This window comes from Meleagris gallopavo, chromosome 5 (genome assembly GCF_000146605.3).
Source record: "Meleagris gallopavo isolate NT-WF06-2002-E0010 breed Aviagen turkey brand Nicholas breeding stock chromosome 5, Turkey_5.1, whole genome shotgun sequence".
In the NCBI taxonomy this organism is placed as follows: Eukaryota; Metazoa; Chordata; class Aves; order Galliformes; family Phasianidae; genus Meleagris; species Meleagris gallopavo.
This window is the reverse complement of record NC_015015.2, coordinates 52,036,363-52,060,839: the sequence shown is the minus strand read 5'-3', so window position 1 is coordinate 52,060,839 and position 24,477 is coordinate 52,036,363. Positions and strand designations below refer to the sequence as shown.

The 24,477-nt window shown below is 42.0% G+C and overlaps 1 protein-coding gene across 3 annotated transcripts in view; it reads left to right on the top strand.

The window, feature by feature from the left end:
- BRF1 (BRF1 RNA polymerase III transcription initiation factor subunit) overlaps window positions 1-24,477 on the top strand; it is a 162,522-nt gene that overhangs the window by 1,964 nt on the left and 136,081 nt on the right. For 2 of the 3 annotated variants that reach the window (XM_031553710.1, XM_019615934.2), the window contains exon 2: window positions 13,490-13,570. The gene's annotated coding sequence lies outside the window, so the exon portion shown is untranslated. Of the gene's footprint in view, window positions 1-6; window positions 153-13,489; window positions 13,571-24,477 lie in introns of those variants that run through there. The other variant, XM_010712005.2, reaches the window with a different exon arrangement.

The following is a 24,477-nucleotide window of genomic DNA, read 5'->3' as shown; positions in this document are numbered from 1 at the left end:
CTCGGAGATCGAGGTAGACGCGGCGCGTGGAGATGCGGTGTGCACGGGCTGCGGCTCGGTGCTGGAAGACAACATCATCGTCTCCGAGGTGCAGTTCGTGGAGAACAGCGGCGGCGGTTCCTCCGCGGTGGGGCAGTTCGTGTCGTTGGACGGTGAGCGGCGGGGCGAGGGGTCGGCGTGTGGGGCAGGGAGCTGTGCGAGGGGCGGTGCGTCGGGAAACGGTGGAGATGGGCGCAGCGGGCAGGGTCGGCATGGGATGAATGGGAGGAAGGTGTATGTGAGAGGTGGGAGGGATGCTCCGCGTGTGGCAGGTGTAAGTGCACGAGGATCGGAGCTGTGTGTGACACGTGAGAGTCGTAGAATCGTTAAGGTTGGCCCAGCAGTCCACCTATTGCCCACTAACCCCTGTCCCTCAGTATCGCAGCCGTATGTTTCTTGGATGCCTCCCGGGACAGCCTGCACCAGTGCCTCACCACTCTGATGCCGAAGTTTTTCTCAATGTTCATCCTTTTCCTAACGTCCAAGAAGGTGCTGTGTGGAAGGGCTGGGTACACAGGGATGTTGCTATGTGAAGGACACCAGATTGGTTAGGTGTGACCTTCCCCCTGGGAGCCCCGTCCCTGGAGGTGTTCAAGGCCAGGTTGGATGGGGCCTTGGGCAGCCTGGTCTAGTATTAAATGTGGAGGTTGGTGGGCCTGCATGTGGCAGGGGTTTGGAGATTCATGATCTTTGAGGTCCCTTTCCAAACCAACCCATTCTGTGAAATGGGGTTGAGGAAGGAGAGCATGGTGGTGGGAAGGGCAGCACAGCCTATCAGAGCCAGAGGGTTTGCAGGTGAGGGTTTCTCTAAATGTTGCCTGGTGCTGTTGCCATCTTCCATCTCAGGGCACTGACACCATATTTTGCTTTTAAGCTTATAAGTCAGTCTTGCATCCTTCACTTTTTCCTGTAGAGATGTGGAGACTACGTTTTTTAGGGCTTGTATGGCTTTTTGCCTCCCACCCAAAATTATGCAGGACAGATGGCATGCTAGCTAGAGCTCATTTTGGGAGCTATAAAAATATCAAGAAAGAAATAGAGATCTGCACCATACTGAGGCTCTTTTTTCCCCTGGCTGAATTGTACAACAGTTTCCTAATAGTTTCTTCAAGAGACTTTTTCCCTTTTGTGCAAACTGTGGGATGCTGTAGCTGGCTGCTCCTTCTTAATAGCGTGTGATTCCTTGATATTGTATAGGTAGTTATCTATTATATTACACTCAAGGAATTTTGGCACCCATGAAGACACATGAGCACTGTGAGGATAGGTGGGCATGTAAAAGTGGAAACCTGATTGAAGCACATTCTAGCATGCTTTATCTGGCTGGCACAAGAGGTGGTGGCAGGAGCTTCGCTGTCTGTTGATAACAGGTCCCTGTGTGCATTAATGATAGCATTTTGCTGAAGAACACAACAGAACTCTGAGAACAATACTGCTTGTGGATTGGCAAAGTTGATGCAAGTGAAGGGCCCTATTTTATGCAGTAAATATTTTAAGGGAGTTTGGCTGAGAGTCGCACATACTAATATAATTCTTATGTTCCAAGACAGATACTTCTGCTGTGAATAATCTTTTTTCAGCTGATTTTAAATTGAGGAATACACACTAATCTGAAAAGATGTATTTGAACTGTACTAACAGTCTTTGTGATGTATGCTAGAATGTTGTGTCAGTATGATGCTGATTTAAGTCCTTAGGAATGGGTAGAAAATTCCTTTCCTGTATAAGCAAAACAGAATTCATCTCTCTCTGTGTTGCCTTGTCTGAATAATATCCAGTGGAGTATATATGTCTTTGCCTCAAATACACATTTTCTGTCATAAAGCAACAATTTCCGGTAAGCTGTAGCTTTCAGTGATTATTCTGATTACATAAACAGGTTTCTATCAAAGTTACTAGTTTTTAAACACCTTCTCCTGTCATCCTTGTAGGCTTTTTAGCTCTGTGGCTCTGAAGAATCCCCTGAGTATGAAATGCTTTGGGCTACATCTACTTGGACTGCAGCTTGATGCTCCCAGGGAGACAGCCCTACTGTGCAGAGTGTTGTGGTGTCAGAGGTGCCAGACTGCTGGTTTTGAGCCCCTGGCACCTGGTTAGGAGGTATGGGTGACTTGAAGACCATTACCCATGTTTAACAAGATGTGAGGAATGTCAGGTTCTCTGGTATGGTGCTAGGAGTTGAGCGGGGCTCTTAATGGCTGAGGAGTTTGGATTTCCTGGTTGCACAGCAAATCTTGTGAGATTCCCAAACCCTTCTGTGCTCTATGAGAGATTCTGTAGCTATTCTACATACACTAGCACACAAATAGGTGTCTTTATTCATTATTTATTTTTAATTCCTCAAAAAAAAAGCTGGGTATGGAAAGCACTGAGGTACTGTTACTTCTCTTTAGTACATCTCACAAAACCTTTTATTTTGTGAAGCTGCAGGTTGACTTCAGAATCTTGCATCTGATTGCTGAGAGAGGGAAAAGTCTTATGATTCTCTATATTAATGCAAAATCACCTGCCTACATCACACCATGTTCTTGATTGTAAGCCCAGGTGCTTCAGCACTACGTATGAGAAATCCCTTCTTTTGGTCTGGAAGCTTTAGAAGAAGTGTGGGATCACCATTACATTTGCACAGGCAGTGTTTAAGTTTGGATGTCGGCGTGCCTAGCACAGGAAGCCACAACCTCAATGCTGATGCCTTTCACAGAGGATTGGTGTGGCCAGTCCTTTCTAGTGTGGGTCTGTAAGTCTGCACCTTCCATTGTTTTGAGAATTTTAACAACAGAGCAGTGGTGTGCTGAGGAAGTGAAAACTTGTGCTGGGATTTGAGATCTTGCGTAACTACTGCAGAGAAGTTTGGGAAAATGCTGTCAGTTGGACAAAAGGACAGAAGCAGTGAAGGATGAAATAGGTGGATATACAGGTAATTACATGGGAAGAATGCTTTTTGGCAAGGTAAATTCATGCCTTTCAGATCTTTTGGAGCTTTCTAAAGAAACCAATATTTGGAGAAAGGAGATTGTAAGGACTTCCTTTGCAAATCCGACAGAGCAGGGTAATTACTTAAACAATAAGCATGGATTAAGAATAATTAATAATTCACCTCAAGGAAGTGGCAGTGAAGTTCTACATCTGGGCCTTCTGATCTGGAAAACAACTGAGTGGTGTGTTAATGAGATGGGCTGGCAATGCTAAATGGGGGGTTGGTCTCGATGATCTCTAGAGGTCCCTTCCAACCCCTACAATTCTGTGTGATTCTATGTGATTCTGTGTAAATTATTTGGGCTAGTAAAGACAGTACGATACAAGGACCTGTTGCTATTACTAGTCTGGGTAGTAGGGTAGCTACCCTGGGTAGCACGTGATTGAGAGTTGTAGTTTCCTCCCTAAACAAAAAAAAAAAAGAAGAGTGTAATAGAGCTCGAAATGATTGAGAGGAAGATGAGGTGATCAAGAGGAGGGTTTCTTGAAGAGCTCTTTGGTGAGAAATGACTGAATAGATTCTGCCTCTTCAGACTGGAAAAGAGATGATTGAATGGGAATATGGTAGAGATCAATAAATACTGTACTGTAATGTTGTGGCCACAATGAGCAGTTGTTCAGCGTTGCATAAGCTGGGTCACATTAAGGAAGCTACCGGATGGCTTGTTTTAAAGGTAGCAAGTAGGAAGTTCAGAAGCATTGAGAGTGGTTTTGGGTGGTTTTTTTTTCTCCTTTCATTAAGTTGTGAATCTTAAGTTGTAGATGTTAAAAGTTTACATGAATTCAAAAAGTGCTGAACAAACAGAATAGAAATGTGGCGTGGCCACTATTAGAGATACTATTTATGACTTTTGAAATCCTTCACTGTTGGATCTGTAGGATCTGGGTGATTACACAATATATATCACGACGGAGTTTGCACTTACGTTTTGTGCTGTCTTGCAGACACGTACATCAGTGGTCATTACCATTCAGAGGCAGGATACTGGACTAGATAGGCCTTTGGCCTGAGCTGGCACAACTGTTCTGAGGGAGATGGTGTTCTTTCTGAGCTTTGCAAAGATGCTTTTGACTGTTTTGACCATTCTTTTAAAACTTGTTCAAGAATGTGGTGTCCAGAAGCTGTGGTTTTGCAGTACAAAGATAGGTGTTCCAAAGTATCATGGTTTCTTTCAGCTTGACATCCACTAAATGATGAACACTACTTCTCTGATGTTGATGTTAGGCATGTTCTCTTTTGAAAATGATTAACTAAGCCTTCTGATTTTCTTGTGGGAAGTCACTAATAGAAGTACTTACAAGTAGAGAAAGTCTGTGATCAGGTGTCCAGAAATCAGACTGCAAGACGAAGGTTTATTTAAAGTAAGGGTTACCAAGTTGTACATGCAGTACTTTGTAAAATGGCCGTGAAATCTTCCCTAACAGTAGCTTGGCTGTATAAAATATGATGTGATATATATCATTACACAGAGGGAGATAGATTGTGCCAGTCCTGATGAGGCACCCTTTGTAGATGAGTGTGATCTGTCTGTTGCAATGTAATAACACTCTCTTCAAGATCATGCCCCTTCATTGCCGGTCTTGGCAATGCCTTGTGAAGAACTTGCTGGGAGATGAGCAGGTGAATTCTTTCAGTAGGAAAGGGATACCCTTTTCATGCTCTAGAAGGAGAGGCAGTGTGTGTCTGTCATCTTCTGGTAGGAAAATCTTCAGAGAGCGCATGCTTGTGAAGTGTTTGATGAGCCCCATGTGTTCCAGCTAACTGCACTTTTAAATTCTGTTGCAATGAGGTAAGAATCTAGTTTCAGCCCTTAATCCTGGATATGTTGTTCTCTTGAAACTTTTGAAGGCCGTTCATGAGCGTGTTGTTCTTGAACTTGATTACACTTTTCAAGAGTCAGCAGATACTAGTGGGAGAGAGTTGTTGACTTTTCAGCTCCAAGAAGCTGTTATGTGCACACAAAATGTTGAGGCATATACTTTTCCTACTAAACAAATCTAATTTTGTTAAACTTCTACTTTAAACTTGAGAGCTCGTTCAGGCTCTCACAGAATATTCCAAAATATTGTTCTGTGTCTTTGTACCAGATTTGTAGAGTGTTTGAATTGAAATTCCCCACTTTCTTAACAAAAATTAATCTGATGTTTTTTCTTTGTACCCAAGCTCATAACAGATTCCTTCTGGTCACGGTTTTTGAATTCCAGCAGTGAATTCCAGCACTATAGTATCGGAGAATAAGCTGTGTTTCTATCTCTCAGTTATCCTGTATCTGTGTACAGGAAAAAGGAACTCTACTGAGCCCTTCTGTGGTCTGCAAAGATATTTGACCACTGTTTTTTTTGTAGAAAGCCAGGTTGTTGTGCACTGTTTGAAGGCAGTGCATCGTCTAATTGTTCTTTTACCACATCTGGGTAGTAATGCACCGGCCTTGTGGTACTTGTTGGGAGAAACAGTTTTCACAAGTAATTTTGCCAAAACTTGCAGCAAAATAAGTACAAAAGTGGAGAGAATAAGGGGAGGAAGGCTCAACTTGATGCAGATTTTAATGATCCCGATCTGTCTCCAAGTTTTTCTCTAAAGATGAGAAAGCGGAACTCTAGGGCTTCAATCTGACGCTAACCAAAGGAGATGGAAACAGCCCTATCTCTGAGGGAGCTGATGTGCAAGCAATGCAGTGTCAAGCTGGAAGACATAACCAAGAAAATATAGCCCAGAAAAATGGCTCTCCAAGGTATGCTGACCTTGTGACCCCAGAAGATCTCATGTCTGGGGAAGCTCAGGTTCTTTTCTTCCAGGAAAAGTCTTTAAATGCTCGGTAATTAACTGAAAGAAATAGCATCTGATAAGCTTCTTGGAAGCAAACCATAAGGCAGACTGAAAATCTGCCTTTTGGAAATGACATGGATCTGTGTGCGTGCAGGGAGAGCTGTCTCCTTCCAGGGCACTGCAGGGTCTTACTGGCTCTGACTGGTGTCTGCCTGGGGCTCTCCAACCCTGCCTGTACAGCCCCAGGAGCCCAGTTCAGGTCCAGGGGGCAGTCAGCCCCTGTTGCAGTGAGGCCTCAGCCAGGCTGATCCCCCAGCTCCCTGCAGCCAGGTCCAGTCATGACCCCACCAAGCCCCTGCTGGCTGCTGTCCTGGCCTAGTCTCAGATGGTCCCTCAGGCCCAGTTTGGCCTTCCTTGGGCTGTGTTTGACCTTGGTTCACCTCACTGAGTCTGATCTGACCCTCAGCCACAGCCCAGTGTCCTGTCTGGCTTCAGTTCATCCCTGGTCACATAGAGGAGCTTGATGCCCTGTTCCGGGGCTCCCCATAGCCTCTTATAAAATCCGTGTAAAAATTTAAATCGTAGTTATTTACCATAAGCTTTAACTAGTTCTTAGCATTGTCTTCTCTCACCAGCTGCCTACTTTTACAAAGCTTAAGAAACCTCATAGTTTTCAAACCTCTACTGTTGTTTGTGCCAAGGTGAAGGTCTTACCTTTGCTTTATGTTGTTCATTTCACATTAGGTCAATAAGGTTACTGTGGAGTTATGTGAAGGGGCTATTGCTCAGATATTAATCATAGAATGGTTTGGGTTGGAAGGTATCTTTAAGATCATCTAGTTTCTCCCCCCTGCTATAGGCAGGGATGCCTTCCACTAGAGCAGATTGGTCAAAGCCCCTTCCAACCTGACCTTGAATGTTTCCAGGGAGGGGGTATCCACATTCTCTCTGGGCAACCTGTTCCAGTGTCTCACCAACTTCATTAATTGCTGCTATAAAAAGGTTCCTGGCTTGTAATGGAGGTAGTGGGTTTTTGATTGTTTTTGTTTTGACCTTCTATTTCCAAGATGGCTGGCTCGTGGCAGCAGAAAAATGAAATCATACGTCGCAGAATCACAGAATGGCCAGGGTTGGAAGGGATCTCAAGGAATGAATCTCCAACCCCCCTGCCACACGCAGGGCCACCAATTTAGTCACGGTCATTTTGGTGACAACTGTGGGATGGAAAAGACAAACTGGTGGAACTAGGGGTGCTTTCTAACTCCAGATAAGACCTACGGGATATTTTATTCTTGAGTTAATTCTGTGGGGAGCCTCAGTAGGATGATTATGAGGTGACTGTAGGCTGGCTGCTGAAATGGGGCTTGTGCCCACAGGATTTGACATGCATTTGGCATTGGAGATGAATGTACATCATCCACATCTCTGAGCAAGATTGAGCAGCGTGACTGTCTTGAATCAGGCTTACTGTTTTGGTGTTGATTACTTGAAATTTCTGTTTGTGTTGGTGGCTTTTGATTAAGAATACATAATAAAAAATGTATTTGCTATTTGAAATGTACAATAACTGGTGTGAATTCAAGTCTTTTAACCATTCTCATGTAATAATGACTAAGCTGGGAAGTCTTAGGAGAGTGACAATTGTAAAGACATTGGTAGAAATGGAAGTCTGCAAGGAGTACTGACAGCATTAATCCAACTTCAGAGTTGAGTCAGGATCAAATAAAGCTCATGGCTCTTGTGCAGCATCCATGTGTAAGATTATCTATCTCCAACTGTACATGAAACTGTAAGATAGCATGTGGAGGCTGATGGGAAGGAATATCACTTGTGGAAAGCTACTTGCATACTTTTGCTCATAAGGTGAAATGACAGTTGTGAACTACTAGTGCTGAATGCAGTAGTTTACAATTCTATGTCTGTTCATAGAATCATAGAATTGTTTGAGTTGGAAGGGACCTTTAAAAGCTATCTGGTCCAACCCCCTGCAATGATGAGGTACACGTGCAGCTCCATCAGGTGCTCAGAGCCCTGTCCAGACTAAACTTGAGTGTCTCCAGGGGTGGGGCAATGGGTCATCCCTACAACTTTGTTAGAACTTCTAGCATAGAAGGTTCCACAGTGCTTGTAAGTAGGCTTTTACCAATATTAGAATGTCAAGGAAAAGTTTCTTCCTGCTGACTCTTTTTTTTTTTTTTTTCTCCCCCAGGTGAATGGGAAGCATCTTACTGCAGAGACCCATGTGTACTGCTCTGAACTCTGAGCATGTACTCATACTCTCCAGTCCCTTGACAAATTTAACATAGTTTACATTTGTATACATTTGTATAGCTGTGGTATGTTCCGTTTTTCAGTTGTGCATAACTTACTGTAAGATTTTGCATATTCTACTTCTTTGTCTTTACATCTAGGACTGTGAGTTACATTGACCTCAAGTGCAGAACTTGCCTGCAGTTTGACTTGATCAAAGTATTTGGTTCTCTGCGGGTTTGTGGAAATGAAGTGTGTTGAACAATGGAAAGCTGTGGTCAGCCAGCTGGAAACAAGAGGGACTAGATACAGGGAGGAAATTGCTTTCCTAAAACTGAAGCTAAGCTTATTAGGTATTCACTTTCTATACATCCTCTCTTCTAGAACTTGATAGGAAGGACTAATGCAGTGAGGCAGTTGATAAAAGAGGATGGTCTCTATATTTGTATCAGATTGTGTTTTTGTCTGTTGAGTTATGCACAATAGAGGACTGTTATGTATTTTTCAGTATTTCAGAGGTGGTGGGAATAGGTGTTTTGTTTTAAATTATTAGTTGATAGTGAGTTCTTATGCGGGATGTTTGACAGCCTGACATAAAATGTTAGTTACAGTGCAGCCTTGAATCCTAAAGTGGATTCCAACAGTAATACGTATACTTAAAATAAAATCACTGGGATCTGAAAATAAAAATATCAGCAGAATTCCTCTTAGCTGCGGTCCAGATTCCTAGAGATGATGTAAATCACGAGTGGTCACGATATAATTAGCAAAACAGAAGGAAATATGAGTTTACTGGATTTTTCAGACCTTTTTGGGAAGTTCAGAAGAGTGGAACAAACTGAAGCAGGTACACAGGTTTTTACTTTCCTGATTACAAAACTAATTAATAATTATCTTGAGTTGGGAAGGAAGAGGGGAAATGCATCTACTTCACGCAGAAAATAATTACATTTCAGAGAGATGAGCTGATGACTTCTTGCTTCTCTTCTGAAATCCTCAAGGTGGCAATCTTGCATCAGAGCTAAATGTATAGGGTTGTGGGTTTCTTTTTTTTTTTCTTTTTTTCCCCCCCCCAGTGCTGAGTCTTTTCTATACTGTCCTTGTGGTGGCAACAAGCACTTGCTTGGAGTGCTGCAGAGTATACTGCTGTCAGTCGTGTAAATGCTGCATCTTGCACGTAACTCGGATACGGACCATCTTCATAGACTTGTGCAGTCTTAAATTTGGGTGTGGTGGATGCAACAGTGCATTTATCCCTTGGGTTGGTAGTTATGAAAATAAGCACAGAGATAACTAGCTATGATGCACTAGATTAAAAGCTTGTCTTTATGTTTTTCTTCAGAAGGGATGTTTCAGCAGATGTGGAGCATATATGCAGGCCTGTGAGCTTCCCTGTAAAGATGGCTGAGAAAACACATCTTTCAGTCACAGTAGTTATGTGTGTTCAGAAGACTTTAATTACATCATTTTGCTGTTGTGGGCATGAGATGTAATGCAACATTGACCTCCTCTCCTTTTGATTTTTACTGTTAACTTTAATGGGAAGCTGATTAATTTTTTATGTTAGACTACTGAGCTGACCCAGGCTATCAAACAGTTGGTGTGATGCAGTCTGCATTGTGTACAGATTTTATGTTGGGTCTGTAAGTACGTGGCTTTCAGACAGAAGCTTTTTCTCCTGTCACGTGCAGAAGAAAGGGCTGAAGTTCTTCACTTCTAATTTTTGCAGGGAAGGATTTTCGTGACCCTGATCTTAGCAAATAGCAGGCATACTTCAGACTGACTTGCAAGCAGCTTCATTCTCAGTCTTCACTTGCTCTTTCGTTTAGGGGAAACAAAATCTATAACTCAGGGGTCAGTGCTGTTTCTTCTCCAGGTGTTGAATGTGGAACTCAGCATTTCAGTGGCTCTCAGAAAATTGCCCTTTTGCTGCAGGTGCCCAAGTAGCTGCTCTTTGCCCCCTCTATATGGGAGAATGTGATCAGTGCTGTTCCTGCTGTCATCTGCTTGTCATTCAGGGTTGTCACAGAATTCAACCTTTTTTTTGCTCTTTTTACATCTTGAGGAACATTTTCTTTTGTAGAAAAGCTGAGTGGCTTGTATTTCTTTGCTGGCAAGTCAGTAGAGCAAAACAGAGTTGGTCAAGGTGCCAGGGCCTGACCTGCACGTGGCAAGAGTAGCAGATGTGAGGATGGCAGCTCTTGGTTGCAAAGTAGGTAGGCATGGCGCTTCAGCACTGCGGTAATGACAGGGATAGCATGCTTTGTGTTGAAAGGGACGTTTTGAGATCATCTAGTCCAAATCCCCTGCCATGAGTGTGGGGTTTTGAGATGGATCTGTCTGAGCTTTGTCCAAGTGTCATCAAGTTTCCAGGTATATCATAGAATGGTTTGAATTGGAAGGGACCGCTAAAATCCTCTAGTTCCAACACCCCCCTCTAGAGCAGGTTGCTCACAGCCCTGTCCAGCCTGGCCTAGAACACCTGTAGGGTGGTCCATAAGTCCATCACCCTTGGTTCTCCTTGTCTTGTGCCTCACTGTATCCTGCTGAGAGGACCACAAAAACTGAGCAGCTGTACTGTTGAGCTGTCTAGGACGTCTCTTCATGCCTTCCGTTGTCCAAGCAGAAGTGGTAGGGTGGTTGGATTTGATGGTCTTTGTAGATCCCTTCCCACTCAACTGTTCTAATTCAAAACTTCCACAGTGTCCAAAGCTAACTGGAAGAGGAAGCAAGCCTTCGGTGAAGCACAGCTTGAGAGTTGTTTAGTTTCCAAAAATAACCAGTAGATGACAGTTTGCCTTGGGAGGCACCACCTCCCTGAGGAGGGTATTTGCATTGGCTTAGGGAAATGTTAGTGTTAACGTTAAAGATTTGGCAGGCGGTACTTGCAGACACCAAATACTTCTCGGATGTGGGTGTTTTTCTCTGTCTTGAAAGCTGAATGTGAAAAACCAAGAGCCTGTTTAATTCACTTCAGAAGTTGTAGAGGAAAAATAGAAAAGGTCAAGAAATGTAAAAACTTCAGTTAAGCTGGAATGTTAATTTGGTTGTGCCTAGCGATTGCTGTTCCTTTTCTTTGTACGTCTTTAATGACTGGCTCTGTAGGGTTTTTATTTGGTCTCTAAATTAATTTGATGATTTCACAGATTTCTTTTAGTCTTTTTTTAATAGTTTCTCTTATTACCCAGCTGTACGGTTGTGTTAATGGGTTTGGTTTGCATTCTCCTTGCAAAGATTAAAGCTGGTGGTGAGACTTCACAGCGTTAGTTGGCAGTTGTGAGAGGGTAAGTCCCCAACAGACTTGTTTTCTGTCGGTTTTCAAAGCCAAGTGCTAACTCAAGCTGTACAGTGTTTCCAGTTAACTAGCTGAGAAATGGGCACGTCAATTCTGATAGCAGAGCTTGTCTTTCAGAATGCTCTGTCAGTATCTACTGTGGACTCTATAGCTTAGAAAGAAAAGACTTTTAGACAACAAGGCCTAAAATGGTTTGTAATGAAAGGGATCTGAACAGCTGAAATCTCATCTTAATCTTCTTTCGTGATCTTTCTGGATTTCTGCTTCTGAGTAAGTTAATTTTTTTTAATAGTATTCACTGTCACCACCATATGCTAGTTAGCTTCTCATTAGTAACAAAGAGACATGTCAAAGTGCAGTACAGCCATTTTGACAACGATTGTCCATAGAGTTAGATATTTTTATGTATTCAAAGAGGAAGAGGACTGTTTGAGTGTTCTGAGGTGATGTGGCCAGGAGGAGGCAGCTGCCAGGGGTGCCTTTGGCCAGCTGAAAGTTAGACCTGTGACAGCCCATCCTATAGCAAATATTGATGTGAGGAAAAAAAAAACTGAGACTAGGAAAGAAAATTTCTGAAGATTTAGTTTTGTTGCTGAGGAAAATGTGCATAATACTGTTGTCATTATCTCTGTATCTTTGCCAGATAAACCAATAGTATTAATTGTATGCCAAAACCTGTGTCAGTGCCAGAGTGATGTGGTAATAATCTCTGTTTTGCTGGATCCTTTGCTTTGGAATTCCTGGAAAGGAGAGATGCTGTCTGTGAGAGCAGCAAGGAGATGCTGCAGCCTATGGCAATTCCAGGGCTGGGAGGCCCATGTCTGCATCCAGCCGGGAGGTCACCACCGAACATTTTCCTCTCTAATTAGGATGTTGAAGTACTTAAGCTGTGGGGCATTTATGTGAGAGCTTCTGATTATTGTGTGTTGAAAGGCTCTGCTAATGAAGCAAAGGCGAAGTCAGTTTCTGTTGTGAACAGCACTGAAAACCTAATTTAAAGGTTGTATGGAGAAATCAGTTTGGAAGGCTTGCAGAAGATTCTACCAGAATATAAGCTTTTCTATTTTTTTCTCATTAAAACATTAAGATGTTTATTACATGCTGCTGAGAGACTAGTCAGGAGAGTCTAATCAGAGGCTGCAGTTTCTCCTTTGCTGGGCCCACTCTGGGGGTGCCTTATCCAGGTGTGTAGCTGCAATGCCCTGAAATGCTTGCAGGTGTAACATTGGGAACCATAGCTACAAGAACTTGAGGAGAACTGTAGGCATGGCAGGAAATAAGGTGATGTTTCCTATTCTGAAGGGCGGACTGAAGTGCAATTACCAACAAATTACTGGTTTTCAATCTTTGCAGTTTGGGTTTTTTGGTCTTGCTGTGAAGCTGATCGATTCTAGCACCTTGCTTGGGAAGGCCTGATTATTAAAAAAACAACAAAAAAAAACAACTTTCTGCTTTAAAAAGAGACTGTTTCTGTCCTCAGTAGTTTAATTCCCTCCTCTGCACGATTCGTTTGCATGAGTAACTCCATTGACTCCCAGAGGACTCTGCATTCAGAGTCTCAGCGTTGGCACAGATGCATAAACCAGCCTCTAGTTTGTGCTAATTCACAAGGCAGACTTATTTTAGACTCCAGCCTTTCAGGGTGTAAACGTAGCAGTTCCAGACTTGCACATTTTGTAGCCTAAGCTTCTCTCTGTGTGTCTGATGCTAAACTGAAGTTATTTCAAGTGTGTGTTATGTCTGCAGTAGCCTACACTCTTATTACTGAATGTTAACCATGTTTGTATGTGCTGTAGTGCTAGTAATCAGCTATTAAAATTCTGTATTGAATATTCTTCAGACAAAAAATACAAGTAAGGAATTTTCTAGTTTTACTTGGAGCAATATTTTACAACACTGATTTTTGTTTTCTGCCCCAAATGGGGAATGCGATGTTTTTAATTGGAGCTGGGACTGGGGAGGTCTGTAAGGGGGAACTGAGTGGCACAGGGCTTGTGCTCCGTCTGAAGTCCTTTGAGAACCTTACAGAGTTCTCCTTACTGTAATGTAGCATCTTGTAAATTATACAGATGCAGAGTACAGAGTGGCTTATTAAGTTTCATTTACTGTTTTAATTCAGTTATTGCATTTGACATGTTTTTGGTTTTTTTCTTCCTCAATAGGTGCAGGCAAAACACCTACTTTGGGAGGAGGATTCCATGCGAATCTGGGAAAGGAGTCACGAGCACAAACTCTACAGAATGGTACTTGCAAGCTTTGTTTTTTTGTTTTTTTTTTTGTTTTTTTCATTAACATGATTGATTGCAATAAATCCGTAGTTTTGAATTTGACCTCAAAACCTTGGGAAGCCACTTGCTAGTCAGTAGTAGACAAGTCAGCAGAGTGCTGATTTTACATTGCGCTCTCATTTGGTTGCCATAGCTGATTTATGAGGTCAGGTAGCTGGCTGACAAAGGGTAATGACACCATACAGTACTATCAGAGTTTAAAAGAGCTTTTTCAAGGTTGATGTTCCCACTGTACTTTTTTATTCTTTCTTAACTTACTGTGGCTTTATATCAAATTTCAGGGTTCCTCTGGTGCTTTATGCATGTTTATTTTTAACTACGAGTGCTCAAATGCTTTCTTTTTATATAAGAATGAGGCAATGCACATATAGTAATCACATACCTGTAGTAATACGCTTAAATAATTGCATTCTTAATATGTGACTCTTGAACAGAGAAAGGAAATATAGAGAAAGGTTTTGGTGTCCAGAGAATGTTTGTTCTCATTACATGCTATACAATTTTAAATCTTCTTCATGTACAGTCTTTGAAGAGAATGAATAAAAACAGCTTGTATTCTAGAAATGGTCTTCCAGTTTCTTCCAATTTGCTGGTGTTTAACAGTGGACAGGAGTTGTCTTTTTTATAATTAATACTCTTGTTTCATAACTCCTGGAGATGACAGCTGATGGACTGTCATATCAAAGATGTGGGAGCAGATGTGTAATTAAGCAGGGGATATAATAGCACCATATCAGTAAAACTTCATTTTGGGGGGGTATTTTCTATAAAGGCATTTTCTTCAATTCGAATCTTAAACATTACAACTAAAACATGTAAGATCTTGGATGATAGCAAGATATGCTATGTCTGCATAGATATCAGATCAATCTTACGCTTTCAATATTTTTATCTGCATCATTACAGAAATGGTAAGATTGATCTGTGGTATTGAAATATACTCAGATTGCTTTGATCAGCCTTATGCAGCTGTTTGGTATACAGACTGTTTTATTCAGCTGTTTGTACCAAGTATCAAGCCCTGTTTGTTTGACAAAGTAAATCTCACGCTTTGTGAGCAGGTTTCAGTGTCATGCCTGAAATGGCTATGATTTCTGAGAGTGCTGTATCAACTATATTAGTGGAATTAAACCACTAGAATACCTTTTATGGTATTAGAGTTGTCATCTGATGAAGGCATTTTAATCGTAGCTGTAATTTTGTACAGGCATTTTAATAATAAATTGGTTGTGTGTAGGAACTGCTCAGTTACTTGACTTTAATTGTAGAAAAATGAAATGCTGAGGTGAGAAAATGCTGTCATCTTCTTGGGAGTGTAAGAATATTTAAAAAGCCATTTCAGTAATTGAAGTTAAATAAATGTAGGCATTATTCTAGAAGCTAAACCTGCCTTCTTTCCTGGCTGAATTTCTGGGGATGTAATATGTTTGAGCATCTTTCGTCACAACAGGTTTTGTGTGTGCTGCACTTCTCTGGATCCCCTCATCGTACGTAGTGTATCAGCATCACAGAAAAAGATATTATAGTTGTTTGAAATGAAATTGTCTACCAAACCATTCACAAAGGGGAAAATAATTCTTTTTAGCTTTACCTCTTCGAGGCTCTTTACAGTTTTCCTTCTTTTGTGGCTATCTGTTATATTAAAAACAACAACAAAACAGTGAAGGCATTTGGTCTTTGATTTCTGAGGCCAACCTGAATTTGTCATGTTGCCAATCTGAAAAAGTTTGTTTTCATGAGCTAAGCAGTGCTCTTGTTTAGTCGCAGGTGTGACAACAGCAGCTGCAATTGCAGGTAGAGCAATTGGGGCTGGAAAGGCCCTTTCTTCTGCTACTCTATAATGAGCTGGTTGTCTGCTGCATTTAGATACATTTTTTAGCTTTACGTAGTTCTTAATTGCAAATTGAGATGTGACAACGAGATTATGGAATCTCACCCTGTCACTCTGTGCCTATGATCGTGATTTTTAAAAACTATGTTAATACCCATTGTATTTACACTTGAAAGTGTAGCAAGGTAAACAAACTTACTGTATATTTCTAAAAGAAAATGTTGAGGTTGTTCATTGTGTAAAGCTGAGGTAGACGGCTGTATTAGAAACAATCAGCTCTCCCTGGAGTACTGTGCTGATCAGAAGAATTACTGCACTAATTATTTATTTGCTGGTATTCTTATGCTTGCACTGCCAGAGTTCCCCAAGTTGCAGATGCAACGAGCTGCTCTCAGGATGAGTGTGCAGCGTGGCTGGCTTGTAAGCGCCCTTCCCATGGCTTCCAGGAGGTCTGTTCCTTGGGATCCACTGCTGATGCTCAGGTCAAGGCTTTAGGTCAATGTATACGTACACTATTTTCTTCCATGTGTGCTCTGCATAGGTGGCTGCTGAAAGGTGGCTTCCCACCAGACAGGGTGGGAAGCAGCAATGGGCAGCAGAGCTCTGGAGCTTGTCCCCAGTGTCTGAGAGCAGCTGGGAGGCGTGTGTGTGGTCTGGGAGTGCTGGCAGGTCTCTGAGCGTGCCTGCTCGGCTTGCCAGCAACCTGCAAGCTTGACATGATCCGGGGAAAAGTCCAGCAGTGAAGCAGGAACTTGTTATTTCTTAAGAAAAAAAAAAAACCGCAGTCCCCCTGCTACTTTCCCTTCCTCCTCTATGTAGCTCGGGCCAAGTTCTTCCCATCTGTAATATCTGTCTTTTCAGGGGAGGTGAAAGGGAGGTGGTTTGGCCTCACTGTCTCTTATTTAATCACTAGTAAAGCAGCTGGGGTTGGCTAAATGTATGATGCTGCTGGTTTTTGAGACTTGTAATTAAAAGACATTCAGAATTAGATGAAAAAGTTTTTCATAAGAATACCTAAAGTAATAATTTATGTGGGTTTTTTTCTTTTCCTTTCATTTAAAAGTGAAGAAATGCTATAGTAAAATCTTTGTACAACTGCTGAACGCTTCCAGACTCTTCTGCAAAACCATTATTTTGTGTATTGATATTTACATGTATGCTCTCACTACAGCCATGAGCAAAGCCTTAAGGTTTTACAGTTTCCAGGTGTGTAAGGATGTCTCGTACACAAAGCCAGTCTCTGTAACACACATGCCTTTGCTTTCTTTTTCTTTGCTATTTATAACGTGGTGGTGCCTGGCAGTTTGTATTCTCTGCCTTTTTCTACTGAACCAGCTGATGTTTGTGGGAGTTTGGTTGGGAATTGGCTGCAGTTATGAAAACGGGAGTCTTGTTTATACTTGTTAAAATGTGTATGCAGGGAAGGCCTAATACTGTTGTGTTTGTTCATTATCAGTTTGGTTTCCAGTGTGCTGTTCCGTGCTGACTGAGCGCGTGAAGCTCCACCAGTTCCTTAATTTCAGGTCTGCAAAATGGTTCATCTCTGCTCCTATAGAGCTCATTTTTGCTGTAAGAGTCTGCACATCCATGAGATGCTACGAAGAGGTGTTTCAGCTTGCTTTATAAGGTTTGAAAAAATAGCCACAAGGTGCCTGTTTCTGTAAGAAAGTAGAGTTACAAATAAAGTACCAGCTCAGAGAGGAGACCTTTGACAAGACTTCTTTTTTTGTTGGCTGGGCCTCTTCAAATTGCTGCAGTACTACCCAACTTTTATGGGTACTTACAGGGCTGAAATTGAGAGTTCTGTCTCTTTAAATCTTATTTTACAGCTCTGTGCTACATTACATAACCTCTCTAAATAGCTGGTTTATTCTTGCTTCCTTGCAGGCAATCTGCTCTTGCTATATCCACGTCAGATCCATAGTTACAAGGGAGTTGTTCTTGACTTGGAGCTCTGGTACCTTCAATAGTCTTCAGTGGCCAAAAAGAAAAGAGAGAGGGGGAGGAAGGTCAATGGCATGATTATAAATCAAAAGCTTCAGTTGCGATTTTGGTTAAAATAAGTTTGAAGATCGCAGCTGCATCTAGCTTAATCCAATTTTTGAACTGTTGCATTGTGTTTTTAAACATTTCTTTAAATGAATGTGTTTTCCCTCAGTCCTTCTAAATGCCAAAATGTAGCTAACAGTATTTTAATCCTAAATGCGGAGGCATTTCTGAAGATGTTTTTTTTTTAATGCATTTTTGCCTGTTTAAATGTGCACTATTTGCTTAATTCTTTCACATTTGTTGTCATCAGCAATTTCATAGCTAGTTATCACAAGTGATTATGGAGGATATACTTCGAACCAGAACTATATGGTGTGAATTAAACCAGAACAATATATTACATGCATGAAGAACAGATGTAGCCAAAGGAGAGAAATGGAGAACATGTCTTTATTTAACAAAAGTAAGGCAAGGGAGTAGAGGACAATAGAATCATAGAATGATTTAGATGGAATGGATCTCTGAAGATTCACAGTCGAAGTGGTGGCTGTGAAGTTGAGCTGCTCAAAGCCCGGTGCAGCTGAGCTCTGTGTATCCATGAGGATAGATATGATGCAGTCTCCCTGGATGACCTGTTCTTAAGCTTGACCACGCTCAGTGAGAAGAATGTCTCCCTTGTATTTAATGTGATTCTTACCTCTTGTCCTTTTGCTGTGCGTCTCCACCAATTCTACCGCCATCTTTGTAACCTCCCACTGAGTAGCTGAAGATGCCACTACTACTTTGCCCCTGAGCATCTCTTTTTGAAGACTGAACAAATTCAGCTCCTGGCCTCACATCACATGCTCCAGTCTCCTCATCATCTTAACAGCTCTCTGCTGGACTTGTTCCAATATGTCAGTGCCTTTCTTGTGCAGAGAAGTCCTGAACTGGACAAAGTACTCTAAATATTTTCTCACAAGCATTGACTAGGAGATAATAATCCCTTCTCTTGACCTGCTTGTAATACTTTTAATAATGCATCTCTAGTATGGGCTAGTATGCAGCTCTAGCCTTTGTCACTGCAGTTAGGTGCTGCAGTCATGTTCATCATTGTGTCCAGGAGAACTCCAGATCCTTTTCTGCCAACCTGCTCCTTAGCCTGTTCTGTTGCCTGTGATTCTTTTATCACAAGTGCAAAAGGAAAAAAAAAAAAAATTGTTTGCCTAGTTGAGCAACTGTAATATGGCTTGGATTGCAATTATGGAACATCTAATCTGTGCTATTTCTTGTCCTTCTTGCATTCATTTCTGTCGTGATACAAGCTAGCCCTAGTCCTTGCATCTTCACCATCAGTTAGTACTCTCATTTTCTTTTGTTGCCTCTTCAACTAACCACTGCTTAAAGTTCTCTTTTTCTGCTTTTGTCTTGTATCCTCCTTCCTTTATTCACTGAGGCTTTGAGAGATTATTCTTTTAGCCAGGCCATTGCTTTGATCTTACCCTCTGATCAAGCTAATGCCTTGTCTCTTTATGAGTCCCTTGTTATTATTAACAACTCCTGTCTGATTAATTTTCATCTTTTCTTTTGATGTGTCATCTTTCTTCATGCCTCCTTGGAAAAGATGTAGGGCCTCTTTCTCTTTATTTTTGGGTTGATTTTTCTCCTCTGGTAAGAACTTCTTAATTCCTGACATGCCTCTTCCATCCAGTCCCATGTTGTGGTTTGTGCTGGGATTTAGCTGGCAAACTTTAGATGTCTTTGTGAGCTTGTCATCTTGAATTCCATTAGGGTCTCTAAGTAGAGGTGGACAGATCAAGAGTGTGATTAATTTTGCCCAAAAGGAAGTCATATGACTCATTCTTCTAAGTGCCTGTTTCTCTTCTCCCGCTGAAAGGAAGTCTAGATAGACTAAGCTCAGATCTTCATCTCTGCTGATAAGAGTGATGAATCCTGTGCTTTGCCATCTGTGTTTGCGTATCATTTTCTCGACACAGACTTAACATGGCCAGAACTGAACTTCTGAATCACATCCCACTGTCCTGCTTTTTGCACGTTAACGAGGTCAAGCTTCCTCCCTTTCAGGTTACTCACATCTTTCCGTCTTTCTGTCTTTAGGCCCATCCTCCCTGCTGAAACGTGGTTGGGTCTCAGACATAACACTTGCATACGTGTTTCTTGTGCAAATGGTCTGCTGACCTTTGCTCTTCCTCTTTGATCAGAAGACACTACAGAGTCAGGAAGGCCGGCAGCTTGTGACTTGGGATCTTAAACCTATGCAACCTCAGACTTTTCATGGAAGAATTTTCAAAGGAATGTTTTTCCATCCCGTTTGCCCTTTTTCCATTTATAATCACTGTTACTTGTCAGCAGGGAATGTTTTTGGTGTTACTGGGCTGCTCTGCTGTGTCTCTGTAAATATTCCTGGTCCTGTGTACTGGTGCAGGCTTTGGTAAGTCACAGAAGTATAGCCCTGATGCTGGCCTCCCAGATGGCTGAACTTCAGGCTGTCTCAGTAGCTTACGCAGCTCTCAGAACTTCAGATTAATGTATTTCCCTCTACTTTCTCTGTTACCCTTAGGGAGACATAGGGTTTGATTCAGATGCATCTGAGAATACCAGACTCGTACTGGCACTGTCATTCTGTATGCAGCCTCTCCTCCAGTGCACGGTGGATCTGTCTCAGATGGCTCTGCTTCAAGGTCTCCGGTTACTTATTGAGAGACCTGTCAGGTTCATCAGTTGATCTGGGACAACCTTTTGGCTAGGGAGTGATTGATTACTTCAGATTTGAAAAATGTTGAGTGTTGGCTATTCTTGAATGCGTTTTGATAGAGAGTGATGAATGACGTAGCTATCTCAAAGGCGTCTTCAGCTTTTGCTATGATGCTTTGTCCTCTCAGGACTTCTAGCGAAGAGGGGCTGGGATCCTTTGGAGCAGAGGATCTGCTGGAGGTACTGTAATGGTAGGATTTTGCCATGAGGATGACAGAGCATGTTGAGCACAACACGCCAGCTGAGTACATGAATCAGCCTTTACTTTTCTTAGTTACTGTTCCTGTGTTTGCTTGCCCTCAAAAAGGAAAAGTTGGAAAAGAGGTCTTCAGAATCTGATGGAGGTATTGATTTCATCCATACGTGGTCTGAGGACAATCTCTGCTGTTACTTTCTATTAATTGTGAAGACTGTTTTTGACATCGAGAAGAAAATCGGTCTTAAGAGTTAACAGATGCCGTCTATTGTCTTAATTAAAAACAAAAACCTCTTAGTGTTCAGTGCTTTGAGCTGGCCTGGCTGTGGCTGGTGTTAAAGGCATCTTTCATGGTTCTTTTGCTCTTTCTCCTCTCCTGTCTCTGTTCTGTCTCCTGCTTTAACAGTTGGCTGAGGGCAAGCAAACTGTTGTGCCAGGGAAGCACAAACCTCTGCTTCTTTTTGTCAGACAAAAGAAGTACTTTCTAAAATCACGTATGCTCGTGAAATTTTGTACTCGGGTATTAAGATTTTTGGTGTCTTGTGGCTTCAGAATTTTCCCTGTTAACTCTGACAGTTTCTATGTGACACAGAGTGGGACAATACGTATCACATCTGCAGGATTCACTGACAGAGATTTATCTCCCTCCAGCCTTGTGTAGGTAATTGGAACCTGTCATTTCTCTTGAGAGCAATCCCTTAAGTAAAGATGGTTTATCTAGTGGGCTAATGTTTTTTGTTTTTTTTTTTAAAGCATTTACTTTTTATAGCACCGTTCAGGAGGAGATGGGCTCAAATACGAGTAGGTCCAGCTTGCTACTTGCGTGCTGTCACAGAAAACAAGTAGCTGCCTTTCTCTCTGTCCCTCTCGTAACATCTCCCCATTTCTGTGCTGCCTCTTCTGACCAGCTTCTGAATTAAACCACTCTAGCTTTGGAAGATTGTTAGATGGCTTTAAAATACCTCGAATAATGGAGCTTTGATTTCAATTCTGTGTAAATGCCACTCTTTCTTTTTTTTATTATGAAAATATGTCACTCATAAGGGCATAAGACTTTTTTAACAAATGCTTGAAGATGATTTTGAGGTATTTGTGCCATTTGTAGGCACTGTGACACCAAACCTGAGAAGGAGAGTGTGGTGTTTTTTTTTTTTTTTCTTTTTCTAATGCTGTGCTTTCTGACAGCACTCAGTTCCTCACTTGGTGTGCTGAAAGTGCTTTTGTGTTTTTTCCCTATGAAATAAAGTGGAGATCTTGTGACACAGCAGTGCAGCGTTGTCTCAGCCTGAAGATTTGGAAGTGTGCTTTGCTGCTGGTGGTGGTGCAGTTCTCTGGATGATAGCTTCTCTTAAGTAATGGTTGCAGCCTTGAGCTTCTGGACCCCTCTGCCATGGGATTAACATGTAGCAGAGTGATGCAATGCCTGTGTACACTGTTTTTTAGAGGACAACTGACTTGCTTATCTTCTTGCAGATGTTTTGCTCACTTCCACCTGTGGTTATCCCATGATACTGAGCTGCTTTTTCCCTGTCATGGTTCATGGTGTGAACAGTGAGTGCCCTTTGCATTGGAATCACTGTATGTCTGTTGGTGGGGACCCAGCTGGCATGACCTCCTGTGCTGGGTCTGATCATGCTGGCACACTGTATGCTGTTGCTGTGACACCTGCCCAGGCTCATCTAGCATGAGAAACTAGACACTATCAGGCTCTGTACCAACTATGCAGTGTGTATTCTGTGTGTATTCAGTGTGAGGGTCCCCCCCGTGTCCCATAAGTTGCACAGTGCAGCAGCACAGACCTACGTCCACCTCTCACTTAGAAAAAGTAAGCAACCAAAAACACCCCAGGAAAACAAATCCTTCCCAACCAGGAGAACTGTGTACGCATATTTTTAAGCTGGATGGTCTCTGCGACTTGCTGCATTTGTGTGGGTGGTTGTGTCAGCCTGGGAGCTGACATGCCATGGTGCGTGGGTGACAGTGAGGTGTTGTGTTAAAGGGCTGGGAGCTCCTTGGAGCCTTGGAGTGGTGTTGCCATCAGAAGCTTTTGTTTCAAAGAGCTACGGCTCTGCCATCTGGTTCTATGATAAATGTATGTAGCAGCAAAGCTACTTTGCTCCTTGCCTTTCTATCCCTTCAGCTGCCCTTTCCACTTCTTTTTTCCAAGCTGAGGCTAGGGCTCAATCACCCTTGACTGGGATGGTGCATCTGTTCACTATGACAGTGAAAATATTTGGGTTTTGTGACAAAAACAAACAAAAAACCCCCAACCATTTCTTCCCCCCCCCCCCCTTTTTTTTTTTTGTTTTTTGTTATACTCCTCTGTTTGCTACTGAGAGAATGGATACTAAAGATCACAGAATCGTAGGGTCTGTTGAGTTGGAAGGGACCCTTAAAGGCCATCTGGTCCAACTCCCCTGCAGTGAACAGGGACACCCACAGCTCCATCAGGTGCTCAGAGCACCTTGGGTGTCTGCAGGAATGGGGCACCACCACCTCTCCGGGCAACCCATGCCAGTGCCTCACCACCCTATAGTAAAAAATAAAAAAATAAAAAAAAATTCACTGTATCTAGTCTAAATCTCCCCTCTTTCAGTTTGAAACCATTTTCCCTTGTCCTAGCAGAACAGATCCTGCTTAAGGATCTGTACCCTTTTTTCTTACAGCCCCCCTTTAGATGCTCAAAGGCTGCTCTCAGCTCTCCATGAAGCCTTCTCTGGACTGACCAGCCCCAGCTCCCAGATTTCCTCACGGGGTGGTGTTCCTTCCTTTGGGTCATTCCTATGGTTTCTTAAACCGGCTCTGCCGCGGGAGAGGCTGAATGCAGGACCACGATGTTAGGTACTTTTTTTTTTATAACATGTATTTATAACCCACTGTCCTGTTAGGCTCAGTCTTGCACAGTCAGTGAAGGAAGGTGTTTTCTGTTCTTCTGGCTTGACTTAATGTGAGTGGGAAGCTTTTTAGAAGCGTTCTGTTCATTGACTGCTGCTAGCAGATGGATGCTCTCTGCTTGAAGTGCCTCAGGCCTTTATATCTTCTGATTCCCCCCGCCCTCCTCCCAGCACACACCCTGGAGCGTGCAGGCTGTGCTAATTTTGTCGCAACTTAAAAAGGAATGATGAAGAAGAAATGGTCTCCTCTAATAGAATTCGTGTCTCTCGCTATGTCTTCAGGGAGTACTTTTTCATTTTAGGATCCCTAAGGATTTTTTCAGCAGCATGTGTTAGCTGCTCTGCCGTACTTCACCAGAACAGCAGTAAAATTCTTAATGCACTAGGACCCAAATGCTAATTCTGTTTATATATTAATCACTTCAGAACATACAGCATACGTGACACTCAGTTTGATTTTCAAGTGACTTTAATAAACTAGGCTTGACTATTTCTAATTCTGGGGTGGCCTTTTGTCTGGATGAGCTGTAGAGGAAGCCATTAAATAAACAGTTCATTAACCTGATATGCTAGAACATTTGAATGAATTCCAGAATTTTACTAATTTGGCTGTTGCTGTCTCAAGAGCTTTTCCCTCACTTGCCAATAGAAAAATAAAAATCAGCAGATGCTAGAGTTTAGAATTTAGCTCTCTTTTCTCTTTTTTTTTGCAGAATCATAAAATGTTACTATATACTAATAAAAAATGCATGTATTTTCTAGTTAAAAATAATTAAAATTACACAGACGCAGAATTAAAATGTTCTGTACTGATTACAGTGTCTTAACTTTGCTGTATTTTCAAGGCACTCAGTAAGATCAGCAGGTGGTGCTGTTACACCCTGCTTCAAACACTTCTCTGAAAAGTTCAAATTCTGAAAGAAAATGCTATTGTCAGAGTCATTAAACAGTAATGTTGTGGGAGGAGTGGCGAGAAAGATCATTTCTTTAATCAGGTCTTTAAAGTGAAGTTTTTCCTTAGTCATTTTTTACTTCCAACGTTACGCATTAATTACAGCCTTCAAGAAAGTTGTTTTTTTTGTCTTGTGGAAGTGGCTCTATGTAGATAAACTGTGGATTAGGAAATCATGAGTCTAATGTTGCAAACTGCTCTTCCAGATGAAGATTTACATTATCTTTTTGTACTCAAGCAATTGAA